A 16,712-nucleotide genomic window follows, 5' to 3' on the forward strand; every position below is an offset into this window, starting at 1 on the left:
TTATCTGAATAGGGGAGAGGGTGATATATATGAGATAATGTGTAAGTTAAAAAATACAGAGTAGTTCCATGATCATATAAAGGAACAAGTGCTTGTGTACAGGTCATAGAACTCCAAAGTGATTACTAATAATTGTAATAATTAACAGAAGGCTACATACTTCTGTATAATACACACATTTTGATGAGAAAAACACACATCCACAAACAAAAAAAACAAAGTAGCTTAACACAAAAACATGCAAAAAGAGATACACACTGAAACGCACACAATGCCACCTCAGGACACACACAAACAAAGATACCAGAGTACACATACCTGAGGGATAATTTGGTTAATAACTGTCTTCCCACAATACAATGATAACTGTCAATACACATCATGTAAATGCTCTATGAGGATGAAAAGATGAGCCTGAGCACCGCCATTTTCTCAGACCTCCTCAATGCCCCAGGCAGCATGTTTAGTGCCTTTCCTATTCCAGTGCTGCTAAAGAGATAGTCTGACAGTTCATGGATAGGAGAAATGCTGACACACTGACCCAACCAGTTACGAGGTCAGAGAAAATGGTGGGGTCCAAGTGTTTCACCATAGAGGGCAGTTACATGATCAGTAGTAATAACTATATTAACATTCAACAGGCAGGAGACTAAAATGTCTAATAAGCATGTTCTGATATCAGAACATGTCATTTATCCATTGATCTTTGTATAAATAATGTATGTATATGTTATGACTCTGTCTATACTTTGTAGTGGCAGCAGTATCTCAAATCCACCAGAGGTGCTGCTGTTCTGCCCCTGAACTTTACACCATGCCTGTAGGAGTTAATCTCCTTACCTGATTAGAACTGCACCTGTCTCACAGCTTCTAATAGCTGCCTCAATCCGTGCACTGGGCAGTTCATTTATACCTGGCTGCTGCTTGTCTCCTGTTTATCCCTGTTCCAGTTTTGCTTTGCTGTTGTCTGATCTCCTGCTGTGACCCTCTGCCTGATTCCTGGACCCTGCTTATTTGCCTTTTGCCCTGACCTCTGCCTGATTACTGGACTAGGCTTGTTTGCCTGTGACCCTGACCTCTGCTTGGCTACTGTATTCTGCTTGAACTCTTGTTGCCATGACCTCTGTCTGGCCACTGGACTCGGCTAGTCCGTTTGCTTCCCTGGACTGCCTTGTGTTTCTGTCAATCTGGAATCATGATCCCTGCCTCCTTAGTCTGGAGCCTCGTGCCTCCTGGCAATTGGGTAACTCAATATACTTGTTCCTGCATTTAAACTGTATTTGTCATTTCTTGGAACATGTTGTTTCAGTGGACTATTTCTACCATTCATCACATCTGTTCTTATTTGTGTATTGGAATATACCTGTTTATTCTGCTACCTGAAATCTGCATATTCCACGAACTGAATCCTCGTTCACATATTTTGTCTAAATAAAGACACTTGGTTTCTATAGTTCAGTTGCCACTTCCTGAATTCGCTAGAAATCATAACAGTATAAAGCTGCAATTAAAAGAATGTGTATACTAAATCTGTAAAGCAAACTGACACTTTTATAATACCATAAGAGATAAACACAAAAACACTGATTTGAGGATTGGAGTTGGGATTATGTTTGGCAAGGGTGGAACTACCATGGTAGCAGTGGGTGCAGCTGCTAAAGGGCCCACAGCTGAAAGGGCTGTCTACCCTATCCTTGCCCCATGCAGACATTTCTCACCTCTTCTGGCTTACTGAAGCTCCCTCTAGCAATCAGGCTATGGCTGCTGTCATAGTAACCGAAAGGAAACCTGAGATAGATTAACAGTTTAAGCTGGTTCCTTTTGGCTACTATAATAGGAGCTATAGACTGATTGGTAGAGGGAGCTTGAGTAGGGGGCAGCACGGTGGCTAAGTGGTTAGCACTTCTGCCTTACAGCACTGAGTTCAATTCATACTACAGCAATATGTATGTTGATTGATTTTAGTCTAAATATTTTATAGGTGGTCTATTTATTCATTTAATAAATTGTATTCTACATTTAGGCATCATCTGCGCAATTCTTTTTTTTTTGTATAAGTTTGCTTTATGTAAATAGCCATGAATGTCTAGTTACACTCCTTATATTGGATTTTTACTACAAGCCCTGTGCCCCCCTTTCCTCTTGATACTTCTGATAAAGTATTACTTTAAAGTGTAATTAAAACAAAGTGTAAATACCTACAACTCCACGGAAGAAGCTTTTGCCTCTGACAGAAATACATTACACCAATCTAAAACCATGCTGATGGAGAACTGCCAAGAAGCTTTCAAAGTGAACAGAACTGTATTATATATGCAGGAAGCAAATACAATGTTATGATCGAGTTAATGTTTTATTTCTCTATTATAAAAACAGCAACATGTAAAAAGGTAAACGAAATGAAAGAAGTCTAATATAATAGAAAAATATGTTATGCTATATAAACAAAAATATACCATCAATTACATCTAAATGCTCATACTAGATATGATATTATCAATCCAAAAAGCAAAAGTTAGGGTAGAACAGCACAAGGTGAATAAATAAATAATAATTATTATAATCTTTGATTGTGACAGAAGAAATTTATACAAAGAACTGATTATTGCATTTACCATTTTTATTAATAAAAATTGCAAATTTGTATAAATTCAACAAATGACACATTCCGGACCTGATACATCTTCGGATGTAAGTCCAGTTGTGTGCCGTATTTTGCATGAAGTGGCTCTAGGCATGCTCACAAACAGCTTCTACGCCAATGAACACAATTGCATGCAATTTATATTTGAAAGCAAATGACACAATCAATGACGAGAGAGGGAAGGAGAATATGCACATAGACCAGGTACAGTAAAGGCATTCTCAAGCAGATGCAGGCGGTTCAAGTTCAGCCATACGCAGAAGTACACTTGTTGGCGGACGTAAGTATTGCACCTGCTCCATGGCCGGTGTAACTGATGGATGAGAGCATTCACTCTCACAATTTAATGGAATGTGTGATGACCACACATCCAAGTGGGTCCTTGGGAATCATCTAGGTAGTTTGTTGCAACCAAAATGCTAATTATTCCGTAGATGACAATACAGACATGCAGATATACAATCACCAAACGGATGCGATTTCTCGCAGGTACAGTATACACACACGACGGAAGCACAGTTCCTAGTCACGAATCCACAAACACCCCCTGTACAGTCAAAAACACAGGTTATATCCCCTTCAGTATTCCCACAGTGGTGGAGATAATGGTCGGCGGACTAGTGGCAGTAGCCAGGATAGAATAGATGGGCATAACTCTGAAAGTCCTCCACCCATGTTGATTGGGGAAAGTTTTCTCCCTGTGGAAAAGGTTCATTGGACTCTAATCCAGGTTACTAGTAAAAAATGACCTGGTTGACTAAACAGGAAAGATTTGATAGCAATATTCACCTTTCTCACATATAGGCAATCATTGCAGAAATAATGAATCTGGAGGACTACAGGCATCATCCCCTCCGAAACCAGTAACTGGTACTCTATCGCCGGCTCAGAGAGCGTGTCTTCAGGCCACGTGTCAGCCTCTTTGTTATGTCAGATGCCGAGGTGGTAGGTCACTTCCAGCATCCACGTCATCATGGACACCCTGTGCATTGTGCAGCCCATGCAACATAAGAGCGAAAACCTTTTTCCAGAACCAGAAGAGGGAGGAGGGTCAGTAAGATAACTGGTGAAGGACAGTCATGTTTGCCAACAGCTGACTGTGTTTACATTACAACAGTGACTGATTCACCTTTCATTTCTCCACCTTCCACTGTCTATCTCCATTTCAACCGTACCACACACAGAAGCTCCACAGAAATGTCTGGCACCAATGGCTGGTTTAATATAGGTGTCTGATAATGGCTGTGCCTTAGACTTGCCACACACTTTCCCCACAGGCAGCTACATTTATGTTTCTGTTACCTCCTACTGTATATCAATTGTTCACAACACTTCTTTACCTTCTGACTCTTCAATTTCAGTGTGTGATTTTCATTTTAAGCATCTCTCTTGCACACTGCTCCACAGCATCCCTACAATGCCCCTGAAGTTAAGCCAGCATCAGAAACCACTGATTTCAAATTTAGTAGTCATGCCCTAAATCACTACGTCATGTCCCCTTCTTACTGTGAAAAACAGGACTGTCCCATCAAAAATGGGACTTTGAGGGTATCTTGATGTGTTTCATCATCATCATCATCATCATCATCATCATTATCATCAACATTTATTATATAGCACCAGTAAATTCCATAGCGCTTTACAACTGGGAACAAACTGTAATAAAGCAATACTGGGTAATACATACAGAGAGGTAAGAGGGTCCTGCTCGCAAGCTTACAATCTATGGGATCTAAAATTAAAGGATATAAGTATTTCCAGTTTAAAGTGTTTTGTTTTTTTTCACCAGCAATTAACAATTAGGGGCAGATTCAATTAGCCAACTTGCCGACCAATACGGTACAGAAATCTCCTCTTTTATCCACTGGCATCTCTATGGGACACAAGGGAAAATGAGAGGAGATTTTAGTAAAAACACTGCTTAATCTTCTGGAGACACACTGCGTCACCTCACACTGAATAGAATCTGCCCCAAATTATCCCCCATTCGTTTTGCTACTTTATTTGCATACGTTTTCTACAGGTAATTGGCCTGATTCATTAAGGAAAGTAAAGCAAAAAAAAATTTGTAACTTTGCCCCTTGGCAATACCATGCGTTGGAGGGGGAGGTAAATTAAAATTGCGACAGCAGATTTTTAGCTGGGGTTAGTACATGTCCTAGATAAACTTTGCATTTCAGTGTACAAATAAAGCTATCAAGTATTTGTGTGCTATATGAAAAAAATATAGTATTTATGTAAAATAATAATCTAATTTGCACCCCTTGCATTGTAACATGGTTTTGTCCAGGAAAAAAATGTATTCCTTTTTTGCGTTACTTTCCTTAATGAAATATGTTTAGATTCAAGTGTATAAATGTGTATAGGATCCAAGTTATAGCACATTTCTGAAGCAGCCATGTCACAATGAAGAGGTTAGATCAACATTAGTATCATTAGGGCACAAAGTACTATCATAAGTTTGCAATGAAAGTTATATACAAATAACTTTATCTAGCTGTATATTCACATGTATTAATTGAAATAAGATCTGCTGCTTTCATTTTTCTGTAGATAATAAATCTTACATAGAAACTGATAGAATGCTGCCACCAAGTGGACACATTATGAAGGATATTTCAATGGCATTACAAATCAGTAACTTGAACATGGCTGCTAAGTGCAATATTGGATACATAGTAGCAGCTCAGTGGAAAATCAGGTTTAAATTACCTTGCTATCGCAAAAAAAGGATATAGGGCCTGAGTCATTAAGGAGAGCAACGCATAAAAAAGATTGTGCACCATGCCAGAAAGATGAATAATTGCATGAGCATGAGTTATAAAAGAAAATACTATTCATAGTCCATTTTGTTGACTTCAATATAATGCAGAACTCCTGTATGGTGACCTCAGTACCACAGAGAGCCTCAAACTGATGACCAATGTACCATGCAGAACCCCAATCTAACTACCCCAATATAATACACAACTCCACTATGCACAGGGCCATCTTAACAACATTATGGGCCCCCGGGCAAAGCAGTGCACCGGGGCCCATATATATATATATATATATATATATATATATATATATATATATATACACACATACACATAGATAGGTATATGGATATAGATATATATATATATATATATATATATATATGGATATAGATGTATAGAGATATAGATATAGATAGGTCACTGAGCAGGGTTTTTTCTTTTGCAGGATTATTTATTCTAATTAGGAGCCCTGTCTATGGGGCCCCCTTACCCGTGGGGCCCCCAGGCACCTGCCCATCATGCCCAATGAAAGAGATGGCCCTGACTATGCAGAGCTGACTAAAACACAGAGTCCTATTCAGATGACCCCAGTACAATGCAGAGCTCTAATCTAATGACCCCAGTTTAAGGCAGATGCCCAGTATGTGACCTCAGTACAATACAGAACCTATTATAATGACCCCAGTACAATGCAGAGCCCAATCCAACATAATGCAGGACCACAGTAGAATGCAGAGTTTATTCAGGTGATATCAATACAATATTAAGTCAATTTGGTTGACCCAAGGGAAATTCAGAGCTTACTCTGGTAACTACCCAAACACTATATAATCTCCAAAAGTAAAATGTCAACCTTATTCTGGAACCCCTCCCCAGTACTATGCACAACTTATTTTACTCCCCCTCCCCAAGAATTTGGAAGACTTTATTAATTATTTAGACCTTATTTTGGTGAGCCCAATGATATATGCAGATCATATTCTAGTGCTCCCTCCAGCACAAACCAGAGCCACTCCGGTGCCTCCCCACCAGTACAATTCAATGTAGAGCTTATTCTAGAGAGCAACACCTCTTCCCACTCCTACTGCCAGTAGAATATAGAGCCAACACTGGCCACTTTCACCCCAGTATGTCCTGGTGACGCCACCTCCTCACTACATAGCAAACCTTATTCTGGTGACAAGACCTCTAGTACAATACAAATCTTACTCTAGTAACTTCATCCCTAGGGCAATGCAGAGCTTATGCTGGTGACCACCCCTCCATGCAGAACAACCTTTGGTGAATCTCTTCCTTAATCTGGTGACCCCTTTTGTCCAATAGCATGAGCCACAGTACAATTAAGAACTATTTCTGGCGGCCCCTCCTTACAAATTCGAAAGAGATCTTATTCTGATGACACCAACCCTAGTAAAATGCATATATTATTCTAGTGTCGTCACCCCCAGTACAATGAAGCCCTTATTCTGTAACATCTCACCCCCCCTCCCTACCCCAATAGTATGTATACCTTATTCTAGTGAGCTCCTAAGACAGTGCAGAGCTTATTCTGGTGAATATCCAGTAAAAAAACAGAGCCTACCCCGAGAATTTATTATTATTATTATTATTATTATTATTTTAAACAGTTGTTTTTATAGTGCCAGCATATTCTGTAGCCCTTTACAATCCTCTCTACAATCAATCTACAACAATCTTGAGAATGATTTAATTACTGTTCATTTTTGCAGTGTAGACCCTTCTTTTTGAAGACCTCTGTAATTCGCCCTGGCACGCTGTCAATCAACTTCTGGGTCACATACTGACTGATGACCGTACATTTTTGCCTAATCAATTCTTGGAGTTTATCAGAATTTGTGGGTTTTTATTTGTCCACCAGCTTCTTGAGGTCTGACCTCAAGTTCTCAAAGGGATTAAGGTCTGGGGAGTTTCCTGGCCCCAAAATTTTTATGTTTTGATCCCCGTGCCACTTAGTTATCATTTTTGCCTTATGGTAACGTGCTCAATCATGCTTGAAAAGGCATTGTTCATCACCGAACTGTTCTTGGATGGTTGAGAGAAGTTGCTCTTGGAGGATGTTTTTGTACCATTCTTTACTCATAGTTGTGTTCTTAGGCAAAATTGTGAGTGAGCCCACTCCCTTGGCTGAGAAGCAACTCCACACATGAATGGTCTCAGGATGCTTTACTGTTGGCATGACACAGGACTGATGGTAGCGCTCACTTTTCCTTCTCTGGACAAGCGTTTTTCCAGATGCCCCAAACAATTTGAAAGGGGTATTCATCAGTGAAAATGACTTTCACCCAGTCCTCAGCAGACCAATTCCTGTACCTTTTGCAGAATATCAGTCTGGTTTGTCCCTGATGTTTTTACCTGAGAGAACCGGCTTCTTTGCTTGCCTTCTTGACACCGGGCCATCTTCCAAAAGTCTTCGCCTCACTGTGCGTGCAGATGCACTCACACCTGCCTGCCGCCATTCCTAAACAAGCTATGCACTGGTGGTGCCCCAATCCCACAGCTGAATCAACTTTAGGAGATGGTCCTGGTGCTTGCTGGATGTCCTTGGGCGCCCTGAAGTCTTCTTCACAACTATTGAACCTTTCTCCTTGAAGTTCTTGATGATCCGATAAATGGTTGATTTAGGTGCAATCTTACCAGCAGCAATATCCTTGCCTGTGAAGCCCTTTTTGTTCAAAGCAATGATGACTGCACGTGTTTCCTTGCAGATAACCATGGTTAACAGAGAAAGAACAATGATTTCAAGCACCACTTATATTTGTGTCATTCTCAAAACTTTTGGCCATAACTGTATATTGTATAACAGTCACTAGTATACTCTCTGTAGTGTCTGGTGTTCACTAGGACTCTCTTAGTATTTTATGGCGGTCAATTGAATGTTCTCTGAACTCTGTGATGGTCACTGGGATGTTTTCTGTAGTGTATAGCGGTCTCTGTACTGTACAGAGGTCAATAGGATGTTCTCCTCACTATATGGTGATGTCACGATATCAGGAAGGCCCACACACTTTTTGCCTTGGCCAACTGATGGACAGTGTGCCTGGGGGTTACCGGAAATGGCTCCCACACCAGATCAGCGCTTACTGGGCTTCGTTCAGCTTATCGCCTTCTCCCACTACAGAGGATGAGGGAATACATTCTACATCCAAGCAAGTATCCGGATAAATAAAAACAGGCTTATTAACAAAAAGGAGCATAGACAGTAGAAATAGCACTTTTAAACAATATTACAAATTCATAATGCAGAGTTGTGACAATACTAACACTGGATACAAGCACACACGATACTGGTCTATGGCCATCTTTCCTGGGGTTCCTGGTCCTGAACCTTCAATACTGGGTCTTCTCTTCTGATGCTGCCGGGAGTGTAGCGGTTCAACTTCTCTGTTACTTCACTTTTGGTGGACACACAGTTCCATCAAAAGATTCTTGCAGAAGGACAGAAGAAAACTAGTTTATTTTTGCAGTTTTTCAGTGCTGCCCTGATTCCTATCCGTCCAGCAAGTGGCAGATCCCCTTGCCCGTACGGACACTCAACTCACTCAAACACCCATTTGTTCTCTGGCAACCACTTCCCCGCCTCCCCATTGGTCTTGTTCCCCAATTAGGAGTCCTTATCTTGCAGGAATATTTATTCTTCCGCTCACTGGATTGCCCGCTTCTGATTTTCCAGGGGCTGAAGGCTGAGACATGTGCTGCCCATCAAAGATGAGGATCCGTTGCTACTGTTGCTCCATTCGATCAGGAGACATCAGTTTCTCACAATACTTTCTTACAGGGGAGTCTAATCACTGGCATTGTTATCATGAAATTGCATTGATATGGATGAAAACTGGGTGCTCGTCTGAAGTCTAACTGGCCCTCTGGAACAATCTAGCCAGCAGTATCAGCTTGACACAGTGACTAGTAGCCTTCTGAAGCAAGCTGTAATCTTCTGACTTTCCTCATTAAGATGACACACAGGGCTGTTATTGATTTTTTTGCTGGCCTGGTATTAATGCCGACACAAGACAGGGAAGAAACATAGATTTGCATGTAGTAAAAGGATTCATTTAACTGGGGTATTGGAAGGAGAGGGGGCTTCAATGGGCTTGCCCTTTTTGAACGAGCCAGTACCATATTTCCTATAACCTAGGGAAGCCATTAGGGGAAACTCAGGATAAAAAGAAAGATACATAGTCAAAAGAAATGAAGCGCAGTCATACTGGTGAAATGATTAACCCTTCGTTCGATCACAGACGGTCACTTGAATGCTCTCTGTACTGTATGACAGTCACTTGGATGCTCTCTACACTGTATGGCGCTCACTTGCATGCTCTTTGTACTGTATGGTGGTCACTTGGATGCTCTCAGTATTGTATGGTGTTAAAAGGATCCTTAATGTATTGCATATTGTCATTGGAATGGTTGTCAGAGGCAGTGCAATTTATTTTTTCTTTTACACTTCTAGAAATTTAGATCCAATGGGTGTTTGACAGTGGATGAACATCCATAATAATGATCTATTTTACGGTGACTGGGCTTCATGTAACTTAAAGGACTTTCCAGACTCAATTACTATAACTTCAATGCTAATCATGGGAACTCTCTGCTGCTGGAATAGATGGTATCACTCACGTAAGCAGTGCATGTACTCCACTACCAAGTGTGTTGCCTACTTCATTGCTCCACCTACCCAGTGCAGTGCTTCACAAACTTGATTTAGATCCACCTGCTGTGACAGACTCCACCTGCAGTTGCTCTACCTCTGCCTACCATGTAGTGTTGCTAGGGTTAAAGGGCTGCCTATCACTGTTGTGGCTAGGGCTACAGGTGTGCTAACCCAGCATACTTTTGTGGTTTTTTTACCCCACCTACAATTGTTTTGATCAAGGATGAATTTAAATTCCCAATTGGCCACTGTATTCAGAGACTGTTATTAAAGGGGGGGGGGGGGGGGGGTTCTGTGAGGATCTACCACAATACCAGCTACAGATGACAGGTGGAAGAGCATCATCAACACTGAATCCCCACATTCTTTTTTTACTTACAGCAATCAGCACTTTGCTAAAGGTGAAGTCAATTAGGACTAAGAGATCTCACCTGTATGCAGCCTTTATAAGGCCCTCACTCCTATCAATCTTTGCATAAGCAAAGTTGGAATTTCGTTTCTATGCTGGTTCTTCAAAGAATTTTGTCATGTTTGACTGTTTATTGACTTCAGCATTGTCCCTTACAATTCTACCTTTTCTAGAAGATGATTGTGAAATCTGAAATAAAAAAATTAGTTGCTGCCCAGCATATAATCATGGGAGATGTAGTTCTTAAGGCACCAAAAGTTACCCATATTGTGCAATCCTTTTACTTTTAAAATATGTCAGGACTGTTTATCTGATGAGAAAGGAGCCTGTTGCTTGGTGAGCCTGGATGCTTTGTGTGGCAAATTTCCCATTTGTGTGCTCAGAAACACAAAGGCGGCATAAATAGAAGCTTTCAGAAAGTCATCTTTATGGGGAGATTAAAGCTGTAAGCTTCCACTTATCCGGCCTCATTGTTACCCAAGAGGATATTAAACATGCTATTCCAGGATACAGTTACTTTGATACATTTATTCCTATTCTAAGCCACACACTGTGGGCCTGATTCATTAAGGAGTGTTAATGCTGATACTTGCAGTATTTTGCATAAAATCGCACTGCAGATGACCACAAACAGAATATATGCCAGAGAATGTAGCAATGTCCAATTCATCTTTGAGTGCAAAGGACCGTTACTACAACCTATAATTTCAGGGGTGAAACGGGGAGGGACTGGGCATATGCACATAGTCAAAGTACAGTAAGGGGGTGTCAAGCTTGAGTGCACACAGCAAAGTCCAATTCAAGCTTTGGGCATCTCAAAAGTAGATGATTTTCTGTCATGTCACTTGCACCAACTACAGGTCAGCTGTAAGTGCCGATTACTAGTGATGATGATTTTGTGTGTATGCTAGAACATGTGTTTGCAATCAGGAGCAACTGTAATTTAACACCCCCTCTGGTGTTGTTGTTGTTGACACCTCCCAGTGGCTGAGTGTGTGACGCAGCACCGAGACCCAGAGTAGACACACCAGGAGTGTTGCTTGGCAACAAGGCTGGTATGGGAGGATAAGAAAGTGTGTAGAGAAGGAGTGTGACAGTTGGGTGTTGGTGGAAGACATCTTGCAAGCCAGGTCCCAGAAGGTAAGAGGGTGGTCCAAGGCCTTGGACAAAGCAGACCTTAGCGAAACGCGCGTCGGCGTCCTCGCTGTCTGTTTAGCTGATATCTCTCATATTGGCAGCTGAAACTATACCTCGATATACCCAGAGTTAGTTCGGTGGTATCTGTAGGTAGCTAGCAATCCACTCCCCGTACCATATATCTCCTTAAAGATTATCAGATCTCACTTACTTAGTATTAAATCTGGCATTGACTAAGCAATATTATAGCCTCATTTTACATCAGGAGAATGTTAGCAAGGAACGGCTATGAATAATAAACACATTGGCTAAAATTACTACCGCTACGCTACCACTATTGCTACTACTGCTTAATATCCAATCTGGCACTGATTAGCAATACTACAGCCTAATTTTACACCAGGAGAATGTTAGCAAGGAGTGGCTATAAATAATAAGCACATTTGCTGTAATAAATACTGCTACGATACTACTACCTCTACCAGCATAAGTCCTAACATTAATAGAGAATATACAAACAGATAGCGAGTATTTTTATTCTTTTTAACCTATATTTCGCTAAATTTTAATCAATACTGAATAAAAGTTATATCTTAAAATTAAACATAATCATCTGAAAGTATTAGTGCACCTATAATATAACTTTCTTTTCCTTTTCTTCTTCTTCTATAACACAATTATTAATGTCAGTTCTTAAGAGAGTGAGAGGCTGGTTAGATCAGTGAAAGAAAGAGACACGAAACTTGAGACAATCAAAGTGACCAGGTATAATAAAGAAAACAGCAGTTTCTGAGTGAGGGAAGTGAACAGAGGCAGGCTGGGCTGGTGGGCATCGGCCCCCTCAGGCCAACCCATAGTGGGCTACCTTGTGCTGGGTCACTGGGCTGCGGGGGACTTACCCGCGGGACGAGTTCCCATGTGTTTCCGGAGTTCCCAGAGCAGCGGCGGTCCTTTCTGTTCGGCCGGGGCAGTGAGCCAATCAGGGCTCCTGCTAAGGTCCCTCGATACTGGAGAGCATTGGATATGCCCAAGCCCGTGCAACAAGCCTTCCAGAGAATGGTGCACCAGTGCAACGCAGAGTTGTGTGGGTCGGAGGTAGAGCTCCTCGGTTACTTACGGACGAATTATCGAAAAGTGATGGAGGTACCCCCTGGTCTAGAGGTGCTGAAGTACATGGAGGTGAGGACCAACCGGAGGTTAGAAGGAAGAGTGGTATTGGTGGAACCATGTTATCCTGAACTTGCTGCGGGAAGACCCTTAGTAGCTCGTGCATTGGCAGTGGTGGTAAAAGGAAGGGTACCTGTGCGACTGTGCAATGTACAAGACTGTATCCAGAAGATTGGTGCCGGCACCACCATTGCTCGTGTCGTCACCATTGAAGCGGACAATATCAGGGGGGCTCGACAAATACTCCTTAAACCAGGATTAGAACAACAAGGGGGTATGGCGGTTCAGGTAGAAATCGATGATAGTTCTTCCCAGGAGTGGAGTGGGCGTGCTATCCTAGAACAGATGGATGCCTCCCTAGAAGGAATCGTGCCCCAAGATGTTGCCCGTTTGGAGCAAATACTATGGGCCAGACAGAAGGTTTTCTCACGAAATGAGGACTTCGGGTACATGGAACAAATGGAGCATGGGATCCATACTGGAGACAGTCCACCCATCCGAGAGAGGTACCGGCCCATCCCGCCGAAATTATATCAAGAGGTAAAGCTGATGTTGAGGCAAAAGCTGGTCAACCATGTGATCACTGAAAGCAAGAGCCTGTGGGCAGCTCCCATTGTCTTGGCATGAAAAAAAGATGGTACCATTAGGTTCTGCGTGGAATATTGGTGGCTTAACAGCTGCACTGTTCGCAATGCGTATCCTCTGCCACGGATTGAGGAGTCGCTAACCGTGCTAGAAAAGGCAAAGAATTTCTCAACGCTGGACCTCGCCAGTGGATATTGGCAAGTACCAGTGGCAGCAGAAGATCGACCGAAGACAGCCTTCAATACGCCAATGGGCCTATTCGAGTTTTGCCGGATGCCTTTCGGTCTTACGCTTCCGCCACCTTCCAAAGGTTGATAGATATCATCATTTTCGCTCCCACTGTCGATGAGTACCTAAATTGGCTAGACATGATACTACAGCGCCTGGAGAAGTTTGGGTTGAAATTAAAGCCTAAGTTGGAATATCTGGGGCATGTAGTGTCCCAGAATGGTGTGAGCCCCGCTCCGGACAAGGTGTCTGCTGTGTTGTAGTGGAAGACCCCTCGCACAGTGACCGAGTTGAGGGCATTTTTGGTACTAGTGGGATATTACCGTAGGTTCATCAAGGATTTTGCGAAGGTGGCTAGTCCGCTGCATGAGCTGCTGCGGGGAGTTGCCACTATGGCAAAGAATCAAGCTGTGACCTGGGGAGCCGCTCAAGAGTTGGCATTTGCGCAACTCAAGGAGGATCTGACCACGGCTCTGGTGCTGGCTTATGCTGATTTCGAGAAGCCATTCATTGTGTACACTGATGGAAGTCTGAAGGGTCTAGGAGCCGTACTAGCCCGAGTTCAAGATGGCCAAGAACGGGTCATTGCTTATGGCAGTTGGCGTTTACGTGACTCTGAAAGGAACCAGAGAACCATAGCTCCTTCAAACTGGAGTTATTGGCAGCAACTGAGAAGTTTGCAGAGTATCTGACTGCCTCTGAATTTGAGATAATTACAGATAACAACCTGTTGGCTTATCTAAGCACAGCTAAGCTCGGGGCACTGGAATAATGGCGGATAGCCCGGCTGGCCAAGTTCCATTACAAGATTCGATATAGGCCTGGTAAGGCTAACAGTAACGTGGATGCCTTGTCCCGATATCCCTTGGAAGTACCGGAAGGGCCGAGCGATGGAGAGAGGGAGGAAGTGGAAATTCCAGACCTTAATTAGGTTGTGTTCTTAGTGTGTTCGCTAACAGTGGCCAGGACGACTGAGGACTGGGCTGCAAGCCAGTATCAGGATGCTCTGTTGCGGCGTGTTCGACAATGGAGACAACAAGGGCACTGGCCTTGTGGGACAACAAGGGCACTGGCCTAGCCACCAGTGTGGGAGCGGCATCAGCTGCCAGTGGCAGTATGGATGCTGTTGTACAGCTGGGATCAGTTGATTGTGCGAGAAGGGGTTCTCGTTCATCGAGCTTATCTGGAACAGGAGCTCCTCCCCGTGTGGCAAGTTGTGGTGCCTGAGTCAATGGCGTGGAAGGTGGTCGTGAAAGCTCATGTCCAAGGCACCCACCTGGGAGCTGCCAAGACTCATCAGTGGCTACGTCGGCAATACTTCATACCAGGCATGAAGGTGTTGACGGAAGAAGTCTGCTGAGCCTGTCCCCGGTGTGGGGTCTCCAAGGTTGGAGAGCAACATGCCCCCATCCAAACTATCCAGACGGGATGGCCACTGGAGATTCTCATGATTGATTATATTCTTATCAGAGAGTTGATTAGCGGACATAACTATGCATTAGTAATGGCAGACCACTTCACCAAATTTACGGTCATTGTACCTACCTGGAACCAGACTGCTGAGACGGCCACTAACGCCATTGTGGAACATTTCATTCGGAATTATGGGTGCCCAGAACGGATTCATTCGGATCAAGGAGCTTGCTTACAGGGTCATCTCATGGAGGGTCTTTGCCGCACATATGGGGTTCAGAAGTCCCGGACCACACCCTATCATCCCCAGGGTAATTAAGCATGTGAAAGGTTCAATAGGACTTTGCTACAGATGCTCAGGACTCTGGAGGAAGAACAAAAGAGGCGTTGGCCACAGTTCGTGCAAGATGTTGTATGGATATATAACAATCAGGTACACAGTACCACTGGCTACACTCCTCTTGTTTGGACGGCCTGGAAGAGAGTGGCGCGATTTGGAGTTATCTGTTTCCGAAGAGGAGGGATGTTGGACATCCAGCAGCTGGGTGACAGAGCAGAAGGGATGGCTGAAGGTTGCTGGAGATGTGGTCCAGGGGCAGCTGTATTCCAAGATCCATCAAGGGCCAACCAACAGTACTGCTCCCTCTCTCACTGTGGGCCAGAGAGTACTGGTCAGGGCGAAGAGGCCGGGTAATAAACTCAATGATCGCTGGGAAATCTTACCATATGTGGTACAGAGACAAATGGCTCCTGAAATTCCGGTGTATGAAGTGGTTCCCGCTGAAGGAACTGGATGGACGCATCGCATAATCTGATTTGGTACCAGTAACGATGGAGGTGGATTGGTGGGTACCGGCAGTCCCAGACGATGTTGCTATTCCGGATTCTACCATGGTGGATGCGGAGATTCAACCGTTGCCACTTCTGCCCCAGAGATCTCAGCGGCAGAACTTGGGCCAGCCGAGAGTATGTTATACCAATCCCAACTTTGTATAGAACCGGGCTCTGTCAGAAGGGACTGCCAATATAAAACTGGGGGGAATGTGGGAGTTCCCGTGGGTTTCCGGAGTCCCCGCAGTGGTGAGCCAATCTGGGCATGGATGTAAATTACCAGATGGTCCCTACACATGCAGGTAATGATGATGTCGGTGCACCGCCGGAAATTTAAGCAGGCGCACGCCGCCATTGTCAGTCTGACTTCGGGGATCAAGCAGAGAGGACGTGGACTGGAGAGCTGTGCGATCAAGAAAAGAAGATAAGAAGACGTCGGGAGAAGGCAGTGTGGCAGAGAGCCCTTGTCAGGGCTTGGAGCGACTCTGCCACCTGAAGACCGGCGGGATCAAGGCAAGAAGACCGCGTCAGTGCGTAGATGCGGCGGCCGCTGGGGAGGCTCCTGAAGAAGATCCCCGAAGAATGAGGAGACGGGTAGGGCCCTCCTAGCCACCACATTTTCCGGGCCTCCACCCGCAAGCTCCATTCCTGCATAAGACCACAAGGCCCTGGGGCACCGTTGGGCACTAGGCCCGTGTCCAGATATAGTGGGCACAAGGCCCGTACACAGATAGGTGTAGGCAGGGCATTGAAAGGGGCACAAGACCCCATTACGTGGCACAAGACCCTGTAGTCAGTTGGGCATAAAGCCCATAGTCAGAGGGGCATAAGGCCCAGTAAAGAGGGCACAAGGCCCTGTAGCTT

The sequence above is a fragment of the Mixophyes fleayi genome, chromosome 11, assembly GCF_038048845.1.
Source record: "Mixophyes fleayi isolate aMixFle1 chromosome 11, aMixFle1.hap1, whole genome shotgun sequence".
NCBI classification, from domain to species: Eukaryota; Metazoa; Chordata; class Amphibia; order Anura; family Limnodynastidae; genus Mixophyes; species Mixophyes fleayi.